Raw genomic sequence first — 19,191 nt, forward strand, 5'->3', positions numbered from 1 at the left:
GTCTACAAACGTATCATAATTTAAGAGAACAGTGCGAATCCATGTAATTTTGGTGCTGCTAATAAAACAAGGTCATCCAGAATCAGCCAAGCAGCATTCAAAAGAATATGCATATGTAATTTGATTAATAGAGGTTTTCAAGGAATGTTTACGCTATTAGAAAACATTATTAAAGTTAAATCGAGTGAAAATGATTATCATAATTCTCTCTCTTTAATGATTGCATGGGTGATAGGAAACTATTGAAGGGTATAATGGCCTTTTGTATAATGACATTTGCTCATGTGGGCTGACTGCAGACAGAAAAACGCAAACAACATAATTATGAATCGGAAAGTTTCTAGCTTATTTGGAATTGTAACTTTATAATATATATATCTGCGCGTTTTTTGGGAAGAAATTTTCAGGTTTATTCATTTATTCCCGGGCATTTCAATTGCTGTCAATTATACACGGGTTTTTCCTATTTGCGAATGCAGCAGTTGACTGAGTAAATTTGAAAAGTTCTTGGGTAGATATATTGCTCCATCTTTTGATTGAATCAGTGATTGGTTAGCTTTTTTATCAAAACTCGCTGATCAAGCCGAAAATCCTGATTGTGTACTGCAGTGAACGTACAGCAAAGTCATTCGAGCATTCAGCAAAGTTGTTTGTTATTCGAATGCACTGCAAAGTTGTTTAAGCACCTTGATAAAGTTGTTCTAACGTAATGCAAAGTCATTCGAACGACATTATAAAGTCATTCAAACGTATTGGTAAAGTTGCTCAAATGTATTAAAGTCACTTAGACGTATTGATAAAGTTGTTCCAACGTTAGGGATGGGTACCTTTCGCATTTGAACCGGTACTGTTCCAATATTCAGTACTTGGGAATCGATATCGTACTCAACGGTACCAATTTTGGGTAATTTTGTACTCTCTCTCTCTTTTTATTCGTAAAATTTTATTGAATTTAATTTTGGTGGTAGTACATGTTCATCATTGTTTAGTAAAATCTTTAAAAAAAATAATAATAATAATTTACAATTACCTTTCAATATATAAAGTTTGACAAATAAAAAATTTAATAAAATTTAATTGAAATGAACCAGAGAGGAATAGTAAAAATAAAGGTTTAATATTTTACAATTAAAACATAATTGAATATTACAAAAAAACAAAGCGTGAATCAAAGTTCTGTGCAATGAACAACAGTAAATATTAAATCTATAAATTAATAATAAGTGATGTTATCTTGTGCAGTTGTTTTTCAAGAACGTAAATCCTGCAGCGCCATGAGCTCGAAGTTTGAACCCACAATAGACTCAAATATAAATAAATAAAAATGACAGTTGGAAGAGGACATGACATAAACAAAGAGATTAATGGGTTCAAATTAATTATTTGAATGTGCCCGATGTGGTCTGAAATGCTCGCTACATTTTGCCCACAATCTTTTGCTAACTTAAATATGGTCACCAGTAGTATATCCAAATTACAATGTCCATACACCTTAACGATGGTGAAGCCGTTTGCCTTCCAGCATGATTCGATCGGTGAGGGAAGACGTGCGCGGGCTCCTCATACAGCGAGGACACCGCCGAAAACTCCCTCTCAGGCGTGCATCGTCAGCCTGCACCCGTACTTCAGAAACTGGATTTCTTTGGCTTGGTGCCGCAAAAAACTTGCTCGTTTCCAAAACCCGAAAATCTCTTCCTCTCCCGCGCAGTCACAACTTTGAAAGACGTGCTTCAGAACCGAAACATGGCACTGTTTGATTTTACGTGAATTGGTGCTCGGAAGTACCAAACCAAGTCGAACATATTAAAAACAAAGCATTGACTTGTGCATGTGCAATTGTGGCTTTGCCTCGTGACATTATGAGAAATACCAGGTGGTGTCTGGTCGGTGCTGGATTTCACTTTCCTTTGGTCCTTCCTCGGGTCTCCTGACGGCCTCACGACTCTGGCTGGAGGTGAACGGTATGGGATTTTTTAATAGGTTTTAGGTGAACTAATGAATACACACACACACACGCACACATACAAAAAAAAAAAAAAAAAAAAAAAAAGAGAGAGCAATGATGATGACATGTCAAATCGGTAAAAAATTACCGAATGAACAATACTGAGCTCTCCAGGAAGAAAAAAATGAAATATCCCAAGGATTTTAGCATTTGGCCAAAGTTTTACCAGCGTTACGAGTATAATACTGTATACAGCCTTTGCGCAATTAAATGTTGATGACACCTAAATGTGAAGCAAAAAGGGGGCAGTGGTTTCAAATCTTAATAGAAGCCGGCAATGGACACATCTGTTGCAAGGGGGAGTTCTTTGAACAGATTCGCTGCCATATGCAGTGTGTTAGCAAAGACATACTGTGCTCTACTATACGAAATGCAATATAATCTCCTTTCCTTGGCTCCCACTAATGTGGCCAGATAGCTTTATAAAAGATTAATTTGCACATAAAGTCTCACACACTAGTACAATTTCTCCAAGCGGCTGTGGGAATTAACTCACACTAGACAAACATTTAATTTCTGGGAAGCTAATGCCCATTCCATCGTTATTTGTAGGAGGTGGGGACTCCTTAGACAGATCACCTGGTAATTCCAATGCTGTTACTGTTCGTGGGTTGTATGGTGGACTGTGAAGCACCCAAGTGCAGGGAGCGCAAGGAGCGCAGGAGTCTCAGTCAGGAGTCTATGAGGCTGGTCGGTTGCTGGATTTCACTTTCCTTTGGTCCTTCCTCAGGTCTCCTGACGGCCTCACGACTCTGGCTGGAAGTAGTGATGGGATGAACAACACTGGCGCGTATCGGCGCGTGTATCGCTTTAATAAAAAAAAATCACGTGACCGAAACAGGAAGTGTGTCGTTTGGATGTGCCGCGCCAAATTGTATTTATAGGTAGACAAACTGTATCAACATGCTGCGTGTTTGTTGGATGGAGATTAAACTGTTTGCTGTTGCTGTAAATTGACCTGTACCTGTGCCTGTTGGATTTTTGTTTGCTTCCACTCATGGTTCGTTCTAGAAAATTTTCACAAGTCTGGAATCATTTTGATCAGAGAAAGTATCCACACCTTTATCAACTGGCACTTAAATATTTATGCACGCCAGCTTCCTCTGTTCCCTGTGAACGAGTGTTCTCTAAGGCAGGGGAACTGGTGTCCAAGAGGAGAAATCGCCTTGGAGCAATCACACTTCAAAAACTTTTGTTTTTCAATAAAAATGTATGACAGAATCTGTTTTTAGTGTGTTATTACATATGGTTTAAAACTTTTAACAAAATCCCATACACAAGTTAAACATTTTAACTTTTATTATTTATTTCATTTTATTTTATTTATATTATTTTATTACATACAAATTTGCTATATTTTACAAGCCAACTCATATGAGCATCTAATAAACAACTTAACTCAGCAAGCAAATGGACCAACTGAAATTATACAAAGATGAGATCATATTTTAAGTAAAAGACTAGCAAGTGAATAAATAAAATTTATTAAATTTATTTTCTAAATATAAATTCATAAGCTAATATTAAGGTTTACAGCATGCACGTTTTACCATCTTATTTTCATTTTTTTTATCCGCAATGATTTTAGATCTACAGCAGAGGTCACTATTGAGTGACCAACACAGTGTCAATACAGTGTCAATACAGTTTGTGTAATGTGTCAATACACTCCTTGAGGTATCATCGTCCCAATCACTAGCTGAAAGTGTTCGGTTTAGGGGAACGGTATAGGATTTTTTAATAGGTTTTAGGTGAACTAATGAATACACACACACACACACACACTCGCACGCACTCACATACAAAAAAAAAAGAAGAGCAATGATGATGACATGCCAAATCGGTAAAATTACCGAATGAACAATACTGAGCTCTCCAGGAAAAAAAAAAAAGGAGTCTATGAGGCACGAGGACTGGCCCGTTTGTTGGACAACCATAACGCCAAGCACTATGGGCTTTACCGGGCCATTCAGAGAAACGACCAAAATCCGAGTCCTATAACTGCGGTTGCCGGGGCTAGGCATGAGGCCTGAATGGCGGCTGCAGGAATAGTGCGACCAGTTGAGACAGGATCACGCACAGGTCATTTTCTATTTGTGTGTTTGACTGTTTGTCCCATTCAATTGCTCCATTGTGTTTCATTTCACTCGAGCGGCAGGATATTTGAAGCTCAGACAGAGAAACACAGCAAAATAATGGACCAAGTGACGGCTTATAAATACAAAACCTCCTTAGTTGGTGCACTCATAAGGTACCCCTGTAATAATTATCATAATAAGCTAAACTCAAAGAGTATTTTGAATGACATTGAATAGAAGAGTAATAGAAAAAAAAAGTCAAAACCAGGGAGTAAGAAAACTAATTACTGTCAGATTCCCACCAAAGCTGGCTTTGTCCCAGATTTTCCTGTGTCAATGTTCTGTCTGAAAGGTTCCACACAGAATTGAGGGGGATGAAGCCGATCCAGCAATTTGCTGGGTAGTATCAGAAAACATGTCAGAGGACTAACAAGGCCCAAGTGAAAGACCCAACAGTCACTTTGCTCACGCTATGATGTTGAAAGCAATTGTCGCAGTCTGATTCCGTCTCGGTATTAATCCTCCAGAAATTGTGTCCTGTTTGAAAGGCAAAGACTGTTAAATATTGAAACTCATTTGTTCCCAAAAAAGTATTAAAATGTTCTATTTTAAATATTGTCATGGTCCCAAAAACGTATTTCTACGTTTTTGTTTTGTTTTTTAATGCTGGCGCATACAGAAGACTTTGATGCAGCTTCTGACCTGATTTTTTTTTTTTTTGGGGGGGGGGGCAGTTTTTAAGGCTCCATTGCCTCATTTGTGAGACAGTTGCCACATATTAAAAGAGTGTGAGAATCACCTATAGTGATAATCCCATATTTTAAAAGGGACTGCTGAGCTTGTCTCTGAAAAGCAGATTTGTTTTTCTTGATACTTGTAGGCTCTTTTTCTGTCTCATCATTTGACCAAAGAAGCTTTTCAAAGATGTTTGTGTTTTTATTCATTTTCAGCTTTTTTTTGCTACCAAATCACATGACCTGAACGTGTACAGAGGCACATATGGATGCTCTTGTTTTTTATTTTTTTTAGTAAAGCTTCTTTCAGACTGATGATCAAGTCCAGAAAGTAAAAACAGTGGCAAATATTGGCTTTAGCCACAGATGCTTCTACTCACCTGGCAGGTAAACGAGCTTGTCTCCACCGTTTAAGTAGAAGCACCTGTGGCTGAAGTTAACCTGCAGCAGGGTTTTTACTAACCCTGGATTCCCCAACCCTATGAAAAGTGGCCTTGCAGTTGAGGACAACTGATTGTGGCATTACTTTTCAAAAAGTCGTATATTACTTGTAACTCACATTTTTGAAGTCAGAACGCCGCTACTGTGATTTTTCAATTCAAGGCGCCTTCCCATTGTGGCACAAGTCCTCTTCCCGTGCCGCCCACCAATGCTGTGCCCTGCTCTAGTGTTGTGTCATTTGCAAACAATTGTTTTGAATGGGAACATTCCATGAACCGATGGGTATGTCCACTCAAAATAAAGTTGCATCTCTCGCAACTGTACAATTGTCTGTGAACGCGATACAGAGTGAACATGAACCTAAGGTCTGATTCATGAAGGGAATGACGAAGCACGGAACAAGTCAGAGAATGAATCTTTCAAACGAATCTTTTAAATAAACTGATTCTGGTGATTCAATACAGCGAAAAGCTCTGCTGTAAGAGTTACACACAGCCTGAAGTAGTTTGATACAAGCCACAGTATTCAATCAATAATCAGGCTGGGATGCAATTAGTAACGTGGAAGGGTTGTGAGATTCACGTCAGATCAATCGAACATCGAGGCGGGCTACTCATTCGAGTGATTCACAACCCAACAGTTTGTCCCACGCTGAGCCTGAATTCATGCCGTCTATCTTCTTTATATGAAGCATTCAAGGTTGGAAATATGCATCTGTCAAACGTCCCCCATTACCCTGGCTGCCTGTCACACCTGGGGCAGCCCACAACCAGCCAGAAAAAAAAAAAAAGACAGAGTGGAGCTGTCAGCATGAGAACCCTCAGCGGACTGAAAAGGCACCAGCTTTCCCCGTCTCTCCGGCTCTAATTTCCGCAAAACTCTGATATTTTTCTGGGTCCCTCGCTGAGTGCTGGGTTAATGACAAAGACTGCAACGGGCGAGTAGCTGAGACGGCTCCCTTTCTCTCAAAGAGACGATTGTTTTATTTATTGCAATGAGACAGTTTCGAGTATGTCGCATATCCATCTGTGGAAGCTGAGTGCTGTTGAAGGATGGTGTGTGTGTGTGTGTGTGTGTGTGGGATACAAAAAGAAATGCTGGGTTGGGGACAACCACAATATATCCCACTAATAAGGGAGTGGAGTTGCTCTATCTACAGGGGAAGATGGTATGATATGAACACTATCTCTTAAAAAAAAAAAAGGTGGGCATTTCATCAGTATGGTAAGAAACTTTCATCCGTCAGTGTAATCGTCATTAACTGGGTCAAGTACGTAAGTCAGTCCGTCACTTAAGGACGCCTATTTTGTTGCTAATTGACGGACTGATGGAATTCCCAACTATGTCAAAAAAAAAAAAAAAAAAAAAAGAGAGAGAGCAATGATGATGACATATCAAATCGGTAAAATTACCGAATGAACAATAATGAGCTCTCCAGAAGAAAAAAAAGGGAAAAAAGGAATTCCCAACTATGTCAATCGGTCCTAAAATAGTGTAGACAAAGTGATGAGGGTAGTGTGGTTCAAATAAAATGACAGACTGACGATTACAGTTTTGTTCGGATTGAAGAAATGACGATAACGGAAGAGGAAATAGAAATGAGATTTAACATCCCATGGCAAACTACAAGAACGGTAGACTAGCGATTAGGAAAGCAAAGTATATTGGTACAATACAACAACAAAATAACAACCAGTGAGTTTTTACAAGTTTCTTGTGCAGTGGGCGTTGTATCATCATCCAAGCTATAACACTGTGGTAAAAAAAAGTGTTCACCGGAAGTTAAATCGAGAAGATACTTCAATCCCAGATTATTCCATTGTCTGCTTGTTGTCTCACCTCAACAACCAACGTCTTTTAACATCACAAAGCGATTTCTCTCATTTTTGCCCGCAGTCTAAAAGAGCACTATAAAGTCCGTCATGAATGAAATATAAGAACATCGCTGTATTACTTATGAGACTTAATGTAACTTTGCTCTCAGCCATTTTCAGGTTTCATTTTCATGCATCAGTGTGTATTAATATACGGAAGCCAGGGGAACATTCACAGATTTGTTATCAGCAAAGACCACCTTTAATCAAACCAATAATGTTCACATTAATCATTATTGCAAAAACTATCTTCCAGGGTCTCCCAGATAAATTGGAGGCATTACAGCCCGGCGGACTGGCCCACCAAGATCACATTAGTCAAGTGACACCATGAATTTCGTGGAGGATTTTGAGGATTCCAGATGCCCTGTTTTTTTTTTTTTAATTTAAACCTGACTGAGTTTAAATGACTTTTAATGAGAAGCATAATAGAAGAAATGCAAATTGAAGTTATTCCAAAATCCTATCATCAAGCGTTTTGATAAATGCTGAATAGCAATGTCACCTCTGTCATGGCCTAACCTTTCCCTGTGTCACACAACAGTGGACTTCTAATCATCTAATCATCCTGTTTCTCAAACCGGAAGAGTTAATGTTCCGTGCAGACCGATTTACACTCGGTGTCATTTTGACTGCACGCGTGTCTCCTCTGCTTCTTTTTTTTTTCTCCCCACCTCTTTATTTCCACCAGTTCTCCCCTAGTGCCATTTACAATCCAGAGAAGAGCCATTCCAAAATGTGCACAGAGGAAAGTCAAATTTTGCACCATGCAGACTGTGCACCGTTTTATCTCTGGATAAATGAATGTAAAAGTCACATTGAATTAAAGTAGGCTTCGTTTCTAACTTCATAGCTTTTTCTTCTTTTGCCAGCGTAAGATATGTTTTAAAATTGCAAGAGTCCACTCAACACCTGCTGATCAAGCTCTCACAAGTCAGAAGTCACCTTCCATGCAGCGGCTTTGATGATGCTGATTTACAGCATGTTTCTGTCCTTCCGACAAGCCGAAGGCACTTCTCATCCTCCCCTCTCATACAATTCAAACAAGATTGCTGCAGTTGTCATCGGCCGCACTTCATAAGCCATACTCGGACCCTCCACTAAAGGAATGAAACAACTTACCTCGCACTGTCCCTCCGAGCTCAACATCAAATTCATCACAGCAGAACAGCGCACAGCAACACAGAGAAATCAATTTGTGCACACTGGCCAGTGAGCAATGAGCTTTCTAGTGTTGCGCCACCTCAGCGCAAAGTGAATAAATCACAAAAAGGTCTTACCTGGGCTCTTGGTGATGCCGCTGCTGTTTGTAACAGATCATATCTCTGCAAGTGGGACAGCATCCGAGAAGGAGAGGATGGAGAGGAGGCGAGGAGAGCGAGACCAAGAGAGAGAGAGAGGGAGGCAGGGAGGGAGCAGGAGGAGCTGCTGAAAAAGAGAGAAAGAAAGTGTCAGTGGGCAACAAGACAGAGAAAGAGAGCGAGAAAGGAGAGAGCAGTGGCAGTAATGCTCTCACACAGCGCTGCGTTACACTGAAAAGGATGTAGTGGCTCGAGGAGGTGCTACTACTCAGCCAAATGACATCTGCGTCTCTCTCCAAACCATTGGCTAAGAGGAATGATTTCCTAATATGCTATCCTTGCTGTGTCCAAGTGAACACACCCCCCCCCGTCTCCCTTTTCACGGAGTATTTGCATAAACGCATGGCATGCAAGTAGTCTTTATGCAGCCTTCAAAGGGCTTTGCCGCCCCTCCCTTTTTCTACTCACTGCTATTCTCTTTAGCTCTTTGCTCTCTAAAGTTGTCCCTAATGTACATTACATTTTTCATAATTGTTGCAAGATAAGTTCTTTTCTTCTATTTTTCCACTCAAAAAGAGCAATTTGTGGAATTCAGTCATGGTTAATTATATATAAATATTTTTTGGTTTTTTTATTTTATCTATTTTTATGTTTATTAATTATACTTCAGTAATTGTAAAATCTTAAACCTTTATTTTTACTCCTCTCTGGTTAATTTTAATTAAATTGTATTTTTTTATTTGTCAAACTTTATTTATTGAAAGGTAATTGTTAAAAAAAAAATTTTTTTAAAGATTTTATTATTAAACAATGATGAACATACTACTACCAAATTTAATAAATACAATTTAATGAATAAAAAATAAATAAAAAGAGAGAGAGAGTACAAAATTACCAAAAATTGGTACCGTTGGGATGAAACGTTGTACCGCCAAAATAATCACTTTTTAGGAGACCCCAAAAATGGCATGTTTGTAAAACCATTAACATTCCATCCTCAAAGTAAGTCATTTTCAATCATTAGTTTGGAAATTGTGTAAAAGGAACACCCACATGTGTGGAATGGAATGACCAATAGAACAGATTTTAGTTTTTAGTTTTTATAGGAATTTTACCAAATTGTGACTTATGAGATTTTAACCTGATGCCAGCTAGATGTGTTGCTAAATATTAGTAAAGTAAGTCATATTTGTATAAATAAATCTCTATGTACAGCATGTGAATGCTGAAATGCCGAAAAACAAAGGATAATAAATGAGGTGGAATGCTGTTGAATGATACAGAATGATATTAAATGATATCCCCTAACTCGAACCCATTACCTAGAAATGGGTGGGTAATTTTGTTGGTGAAAAATTAGCAATGTAAAAGGTGAAGAATGTGGAATTATTTTCTATGTGGGAATTTGGGTAATGATGCAACTTGATCACAGGGTGAATTGAATGAGCAGAACATTTTTTTTTTATTTCAAATGGGAGTGATTTCATAAATGTCCCATTCAAAATAAATGTGGATTTTTGGGGTGCAAAATATTGAGTTGTGGGAAAACTGTGAAAGTTAGGAATGAGAAAAATAATAGCCCGGGAAGTGTGAATTTTTTAAATATGTTGAAGTTAGAATGTTTTAAATCGGTCGAGAAATGTAGAAGCAGTAGTGCAGCAAAAAAATGGTGGAATATAAAAATAAAGGTAGGTAAATAAACGTGAAATTGAACAAATGTATTCAAAATATTGTCATGTAAATGGGAAACACTGCCACCATCCAATTTTGTTGGTTAATTTCTGTTTGTCTTTTTCTTGTATTTTTTTTTTTTTACTTCATTCATTCAGTCATTCATTCCTTCATTCATTCAGTCATTCAGTCATTCAGTCATTCGACTTCATTTCCTGCCCTTCTGTGTTTTCCGCTGCAGTCATTCCTTGGTGTAAACACAAAAGTTTGACCTGACAACAGTACACATTACTGATCAGTCAGAGGCCACGGACAAAATTGTTCTAGCCTGCTGCTAGACTGCAAACGTCCTCGTATTGCTATGTGTGTGGGTGGGCATTTCTCTAGTGAAAAGGTTTTCGGAAAAAGTGAACCCTTATGTGAAAAGAAAATTAATTGCAGACACATTATTCATTCAATGCTTGTGAGATTAATAACCAGATCTAATGATGCTTGGCAGTCAGCACACGAAGATACCAAGGTTTGCATAAGGAAAGAGTGATCTAATATGATTTTTCCTAGTGATGTGTGCTTCTATGCAGTATCAGCCTTAACTAGCTAGCTAGGATAATCAGCGATCATATTCAGCAACGTGAGCTTTTAGATAATTTTGTGTTTTGTTTACGTCCTTCTGAAAGCATACCCGTGCACTCAAGGTCACATACTGATGGTGGACACTGTCACTCAGGTGTCACAGTACTCATCAGGAGCCATTATGGGGTCACTGACTGCTCAGCTGAAGGACACTTGAATGTAGTCTGAGGCAGGGACAGAATTAAAATCCTTCTTCTCAAACTACCGAATCATTCCCCAACCAGGGTTTCTAATTTCTATTAGCAACAACACATACGTTTGTGTAACTAGACATATTGTCCTTTGGAGAATAGCTGGGCGGTAGTGTTGTGACTTTGTTTTGGGTTGGCTCATGGGGTCATCGTGTTGTTACGGTCCTCTATTTTTCCTGTGTGATTGTGAGGTTGTCAATTTCTATGCAGTTCATATACTACTGTATCACTCTTATTTTGTCATATAGGCCTTTATTCTGTCATATAGAATTGAGCATGGACATTTTTGTCAGTATGTCAAGGTCTCTCAGCATCCAGCTCGCTCAAGGTTCTTAGTCAAAGTTTCTCCGTCAAGTGTTTTCTTCAAGTGAAAATAAATAAATAAATAAATATGTACACTTGATTGATAGATTGTCCTCAAAGTGACCTATCTTCACCCCCAACCCACCAAAAGTACTGTAGGTCTTCATATACAATTATAAAATCACATTTGACAGTATTTACATTTACTGACACCAGCATGCACACACGTCAAAACACAGGTAAACAACCCAGATACGACCTGAAAGCATTGGGCAGTGACAGCACACCGGCAAAACATATTAAACATTAAATACGGTTTAGTTTGGCCGGAAGGTAGGTAACCTCAAGATTGCTCTGTTTCTGTTGACAGAGGTCACCCATTGTTTTTGCTTTAATATACTTTGTTAGTTTTCACTTTAGTTTAACTGCTTATTAGATGTGCCTGAATAAGTCATTGATAAGTGCATTTTAGTGACACCAATATGATCAAGATTTCAGTAAAACAGGCCTGAACAAAAACATTTACGATCGCAACATAGAAACATCGTATGCCCAACAATGAACCAAGGAAGTAACTAAATCCCCCTCAGACTAATGACACACAGGTTAGCAGAAAACATGGGGGGGAATGAGCATTTTCATAATATTTGTAAACAATTAGCACAAAGGTACTTCCAGGTGGCAGAATGCTGACCGGAATGGAAAACAATGACAAAATGATGTTCTTGGGTTTGGACCAACAGATATTTTCTAAAAAGGTTTAGTTTCTTCTCGATTTAATTCCTAACAATCACAGTGAATCCATCGAAATCGCTAGCTGATGTCAGCGCTACCTTTTCACCGTAAAAAAAAAAAAAAAAGAGCACACCTTTGCCATTAGTCTGAGCAACAGAAAAGTCAGTTAATTAGCCAGTCCCTCGGTGGTCCTGTTTACTATGTCTGCATTTCCACCACCACATCAATTTTTGGTCAATGTACCCATTGAATTGTAAATTGCAGCTGGCATTGGGTCTCCCTTTCAAGCAGTTTACTCCACATAGCATCTTATTTTCAAATGACACTTGGCACATTCCAACGTACTGCTATAGAGAAGAAGGCTGAAATCATCATTGAGGCCACTTACCTTGTTTTTTTTTTCAATCGCTCTGCCTTGGTCATATAACGTGGAAGGTTTTTTTTTTTTTCTGGTGGAAGGTTCTGTCTTCTTTCACGAAAAAATGTGTGTGTGGTGTCATGGCGAAAAGGTCTATGCTACAAGCACGACCTACATTTAAATGGACTGTCAATTCTGCTACTCTCCGGTGGGAGAAGTGAAGCCACTGGCGGCCATCTTACGTTGCCATTCACTAAGGCCGCCTAACTTGAATACTGTACTTTGATTTCTCCGCTGCGTTTTCACATTATTTTATGCCTCTACAACGAAAATTCCACCGTGTATGACATATAGTTGTACCAATAAGTCTGGGAGAAGTACCAGGTACATTTCATTTCTAAGAAAAAGACAAAATTTTCTCGTCTTATGTACTGTATATCGCTGGGTGATACGCAAACATACGTCTGTATAATGTTGTCAGAACCATCAACAATCAAGTGAAAGTAAAACCCATAAGGGATTTTATTTTATTTTTGAATTTTTTTATTATATATATATATATATATATATATATATATATATATATATATATATATATATATATATATATATATATATATATATATATATATATTTTTTTTTTTTTAATCGCTGCGAAATGTAAACCTAACCTCTCTGAATCACAATTCAAAAATACTAAGATAAATGAATGGGTCAATCATTTCATCAGTTTACGCTTTGCGAGGCTCTTATGACTCCACACAGGGATCCTATCTTAAAACACGCACTGCGTTTCCATCAGAAAAAAAATTACGGAAGTTGTCAGTGAAAGTGGCAACGAAAGATGGCTGCCCTCTGGCTTCAGCCAGATAATGGAAGGAAGTTCCAGGCAACAGGTGAATCTAATGAACTCATCTCAAACAAGCCAAGTGAGACAAATAAAAAGGACACAGCCACACATCCGATTCATATCTCATTTCTACCCACGTGATCAAGGCCTAATTCCAATCTGGCAACGATATAAAGGCTATGTATTAAGCCTTTATATCTTTGCCAGTTTTATAGTGGTGTGATGTATTACAATTTACACAGATTAAAAATGTTATTAGACTTCCTTAGTTAACTGTGGAGTTAATTAAATTAAATTAATTGCTGACGAGTGTCATATCATTGAACTGCTTGTAATTTGGGTTGATAGAACCAACCAATTTTAGATTAGAGGATTAGAGATTAGCAAAGACATAAATATATAAATAGCGTGTGGTGAATGTCTGGTTTCTAGGCTTTCCGAAGCCGCAGGTACAAGACTGATGGGTGGAGGTTTTGGGGGTGTGAGCGGATACTTTTGCATATTCATTAAGAAGTAAAACCAGATCAATCAAAGAAAGCTGCTTCCAGACGTTTCTTCATGATTCGAATGCAAACCATGAGAGTCATCCAAATTCAAAGCCGTTCTCATTTGGCGAGTTGAAAATTAAAATCTGTTTTGCAAATGAAGCTTAATGTGGGCATTTTTACAGCTATATATTGTAAAGGTGGGCTTAGCTTAGTGTTCATTACCCGTCTGTACAATAATTGCTGCTAATTACAAACACTGTTTCTCACGACAAGTGTATCTATAGTGGTGTTTGCTACTGTGTACCAAATGTGTCTGATATTTGTAAATAAATAGGCGTACATGTGGGGAATAATTAACTAGCCCTCCCTTGGAGCTGCAAATAGATGTCAAGCCAGTGCAGAAAATACAAAATGACAGATAATATTTTTTTGGACAAAGTTTGCAGAAGCCACTAAACAGCATTGTTAGCATTGTTAGCATGAACGCCAGCAGTGTTGCCAACTTCATCCATCCATCCATCCATCCATTTTCTTGACCGCTTTTCCTCACAAGGGTCGCGGGGGTGCTGGAGCCTATCCCAGCTGGCTTCGGGCAGTAGGCAGGGTACACCCTGAACTGGTTGCCAGCCAATCACAGGGCACACAGAGACAAACAACCATACTCACAATCACACCTATGGACAATTTGGAGTGTTCAATTAACCTGCCATGCATGTCTTTGGAATGTGGGAGGAAACCGGAGTACCCGGTGAAAACCCACGCAAGCACGGGGAGAACATGCAAACTCCACCCAGGAAGGCCAAAGCCCGGACTCGATCTCACGTCCTCAGCACTGGGAGGCGGACGTGCTAACCAGTCAGCCACCGTGCTGCCTGTGTTGCCAACTTAATTCCCAAAAATGTTTTTCCTGTAGGAGCTAGTCTTCACTCATGCATACAGCAAAAGAACCACAAATGCCGCTGCTTGGACTCATAACAACGAGGAGAGCCGAGCCAACTCAGCAAGCGGTAAGCATAAACAGCCCAGTTGATTATTTTTCATGGAGCAACAGCAATCAAAAGAACAAACAGGCGACAATATGATGTTGTCAACAACATTCACAAGCAGTGTCAAATAATGAAATGAAGCAATAAAAGACCCGTACTGAATAGAAACATCACTATAACAGGAAAATTGATTGTTCCAGTTTAAAAAAAATAAATACTGAAGTGGTCATATTTTCGTCAACTAAATTATGTCAAAAGTCTTTGCTGCCACTTTAGTGAAGCAAAAAAAAGCTATTTGTCCTCACGACATCTGCAAGAAATCCACGACGATTAAATGAACACATGAGCAGCAAAGCACTGCACATATTGCTGTTTAATATGCATTTGAAAACAAAGACTTTATGCCAATTATACAGCGGCTTAGAAACACCGCATACCTAAGCCAGCAAACCGCTAGACACAGACAGAGCTTCCCAACTCATTCATTTCCTGTTTTGTCATGTCAATTACTGGAAATGTTGAAAAAATTTATATTTTGTTTTATCGTAGGTACATATAGTACTTTATGCTCCTTCAAATAAAGGCATTTTGAAGCAGCAATTAACGAATAACCGTAATTACGTTGCATGTTAGACAGGTGTCTGATGGGGAACAAAATTCCCTAAAGATGTTTGTGATAATGAATTGCACAACGATAAACAAAGTCAAACAGTATTTCAAAATTACAATGCTAATTTTGCAAGTGTCGCTTGTCAAGAGTGACAAGAAATCTTAATTGTGCAGGTGTATATTAACATGTTTCACACAACATGAGGTAAATGAGCAAAAGTTCAGAATCAAAGCACACAAAATTAGTTGTAATAGCCCTGGTCTGTTTTACTATATGTTTAAGTGAGACACTAAACATTTTCATACATATACTGTACTAGAAGAAGCATAATGTACGTAACTTTCCATTGAATTTCAATAAAAAAAAAAAAAAAAGAGAGCAATCATGATGTCATGTCAAATCTGTAAAATTACCGAATGAACAATACTGAGCTCTCTAGGAAAAAAAACTAAAGAAAAAGAAAAAGAAAAAAAAAGAATTTCACTTGTTTCTCTTCCGGGGCAAAATTATTAAAACACACTACAAACAAATGCTTTAGATACGCTACTACTCCTACTTGAAATTTTTGCATCCACTGTCTGTGGTGAGGAAATGTGTAATAATGACTGTCAACGATAAAGTCATATTCATGAGTCATTTATATTGCTCTCAGCTTGTTGGAAAGTATTAGCGATGTAAAAATGTTTTCACAAATCTTGAGAGGTCATCAGACCAATGGATTTACATTGTATATTCAAACAAGCGAAATTTACAGTATAATTTAACAGTTTATATTTCTACTGCACTTTGACCTGCACACAGTCTGTAAGTCAGAATGATCTTGTGAAAGAGACATCCTTACTGTCAAACATCTCAATATATTACGTTCATATTCCACATGATGCGGTACATCAATTGAATTTTCTCTTCTTTTAAGCGCTGCTGTATAAAACACGTTTTCATTGGTTGTTTGGAAAATACAGAAAATACGGGAGGACACGACAAATTAGGTTATACAGTATACGGGCACCTAAAACAAGCAGTGGAAATTCTACTGAGCTGTCAGGTGGTTTCTCACTGAGTTATCCAAATTCATTGATTATTAAATTTTTAATAAAAAAAAAAAGAATGTAGTCACTTCTGATATTGTCATTCTCATTCCAGTTCTGTTTTTAATAGGCCTGAAACAGGGATGTGATTTTTCCGCTAATTCGCGGAATTCCGCTTTTTTTTATCTCCCCCCCCAAAAAAAAAAATTTTTTTTTTTTTTTTTTTTTTTTGTAGTTCATTGTGTATGCACATGACTCCGACAGATAACATCTTCTGCTATAACAAAGACATTTGTGGTATGCTCTAATATGAGTTACTTTTCATTTGGTCATGATACAATTATTTGTTCATGAAATTTGAACTCTTCACCATTATTTATGTGTTAACTTAGTAATCACATTAGTTAGATATGATGATATTCTCAGTGATAGTTTTTAAAAGCAAAGACAGTCCAATGTTTTTGAATGTGACTGATTTTGAGTTGACTAAAACTGCCATTTTATATGGGATAGTTCAATATACATTGAAAATTTATGCTGTTGTTTTGTCTATTTCTTTGTCATGTGAGTGCATTGAAAGTACTTAAAAACACGGAAAACCCATGAGCTCCGGGGGGCTTCGCCCCCCGTGTCCCCCCACCAGGGCACTGCCCTGGACCTAGCTGGGTGCCAGCGGCCCCCAGAACCCCGGCTAAATTTTCAGATAATTTCACTTTGGTCAAATCACATCCCTGCTGAAAATGAACTTTATATTGATTCTTTTATCCATTCTCAGAGTGTGAGTGAATGAAGTACAATAATACAAATTGCTTGTACAGTTTATGATAATGCAAACGATGCTTCTATATATTGCTGTGTGACCTGGACAAAATTGTATATCCCAACATAATTAATCAAATATAGTTCAGAACCAAAATACACTTCTTGCGTGTGACATCATCACTCATTGATGGCATAAGAGGAACTGATAAGTGGATTCATCAAGCAAGCGAACAAAAGATTTCTACTGGGAACCGGTTCTGAAAAAGAATCATTTTTTTGATTCTCACCCCTACTTCAAAAACATGACTAAAACCACTTATTTTCATGGACACACTCTTACATAATAGACAAAAGCTGGTAGAGTTACACAGACAGTGGTTAGTCTCGCTTTAATACACAAAGCTGGATCTAATCGTAGGTCACATTTAAGAATACCTGTTCATCGATCGATTGTTCAAATGACACTGTTCAAAAACCTTGGATAAAAAGCTCACGCGTTGACTGTTTCATGTCCTCGATAATTGCATTTTTGATAGACTACTTTGATTTGATACATTTCCAACTTTCCTATCGTGGCATAATTGGCTGAGCTTGTGATATCCCTCCAGAGTTCTTGTCTTTTTCTTCTGACACCCCCCTGCCAAACCATTCTTCTTTTATTTTTAAGAGAAATGTAAGCAGGAATAATTGGATATTTTTCTCCATGCTTTCTTGATTTCAAATAAATCTTCCATTGACAGGATAGCAATACTTTATCTGGAAATGACTGTGTAGAGCTATCCAATTTCCACATTGATTTAATTGAGAGATGGTAATTAGTCGATGAAGAAGAGTTTCCTGAGGCAGCATGTTTTCCCCATCTATGAACTGGAGAATTTTTGTCTCCTACTACGTACTTTGAGTCACACCGCAATAACAATGACAGGCATCCATTCTTGAGGCCTTTTCCCATCCAGCGATAAGTAACAAGGAGACAACTCGCACTATATCTCAATGATGAGTGACAAACTGAAATGCTACAGCCCGAATCCAAATGTAACAATGGCAACAATCAAATAAACTCACCTGGTGTCGAGGGGGCTCAAAACAGCTCCGCCTCTGGATGGTCTTTTAACATTCAAGGATTCACTCGCACGCCGGCTGGTTTCTGATTGTGTTTTATTGCGTTTATCTTGAAACTGTCCTTTCTGAACCCTAATCAAGGCTTTTCATCAGGTTGCCTGTTTGCTTTTGAAGTAATTAACCTCATTCGTCAGTGTCAGCCAACATAAGCCTTCAGTGGCATCACTTTAAATGGCAGCAGTTACATTGTTACAACGTATTAAGCCACCTACCATTAGAAGCCATTATTTTCAGCTAACCAAATGAATGCTTTCAAAATTACACCTCGGCTGCAGGTAGCTTATCATCTACTTTCAAAAAAAAAGACGACATTCAACTGACATCTGACAATGACATGACCGATCAAACTCAAATTATACACCTGCTGACAATGAATTCCTCAAATTGTGTGACCTTGGACACCAGACTGCACTTTTCATTACGTATCAAGCCAATGCTAAAGTAGTCTACTTTCAGCCACACACACACACACTCTCTCTCTATGGCTTCAAAACCCTCCAATTTATCCAAGTTGCTTTACATTTGAGTTCCCTTATTTTTGTATACAATCATAAGGTATATAGGAACCAAATGCCGAGCACATCAAACATACTGTAACTTGCATATCTGTAACATGACAGCAGTAATACTCAAGGAGAATATAGTTAAAGAGGCTTAGCTCTTGAAAAGGGTCATCATACCATCAACATAAAGGCCCCGCATTTCAATTCTCTCCCCTTTGTTCCATAGGACTCATTCCACGGGGTGTGATGAAAACGTGGCTGCAGATAGACAGTGAGTAATTGCAGGCTTGGAAGTGTTATCCATTACAGCTGAGAGCACGAGGAAATGCTGTTCCGTTTTTACATTTAAATAAGCACTTCTTTAATGTCAAAACCCCTTCACCTCACGACCGGGTTAAGAGTCTTTTAATCAGTTGTTGGCCAGCAAAGCCGGTGACTGATAGGTTTCAGGACACATGCCAGTTGTGTTTAGACAAGTACTATAAAACACTCAAAACCTTCTCACTAACAGAAGGTCT

The 19,191-nt window shown here is 38.2% G+C and overlaps 1 protein-coding gene across 3 annotated transcripts in view; it reads right to left on the reverse strand.

Annotated features, from left to right (window-relative positions):
- Positions 1-12,443, reverse strand: part of thsd7ba (thrombospondin, type I, domain containing 7Ba) — a 168,398-nt gene extending 155,955 nt beyond the window's left edge. For 2 of the 3 annotated variants that reach the window (XR_013296004.1, XM_077580600.1), the window contains exon 1: positions 8,413-8,636. The gene's annotated coding sequence lies outside the window, so the exon portion shown is untranslated. Of the gene's footprint in view, positions 1-8,412; positions 8,637-12,354 lie in introns of those variants that run through there. The other variant, XM_077580599.1, reaches the window with a different exon arrangement.
- Positions 12,444-19,191: the final 6,748 nt, after the last annotated feature.

Source organism: Vanacampus margaritifer, chromosome 11 (assembly GCF_051991255.1).
Source record: "Vanacampus margaritifer isolate UIUO_Vmar chromosome 11, RoL_Vmar_1.0, whole genome shotgun sequence".
NCBI classification, from domain to species: domain Eukaryota; kingdom Metazoa; phylum Chordata; class Actinopteri; order Syngnathiformes; family Syngnathidae; genus Vanacampus; species Vanacampus margaritifer.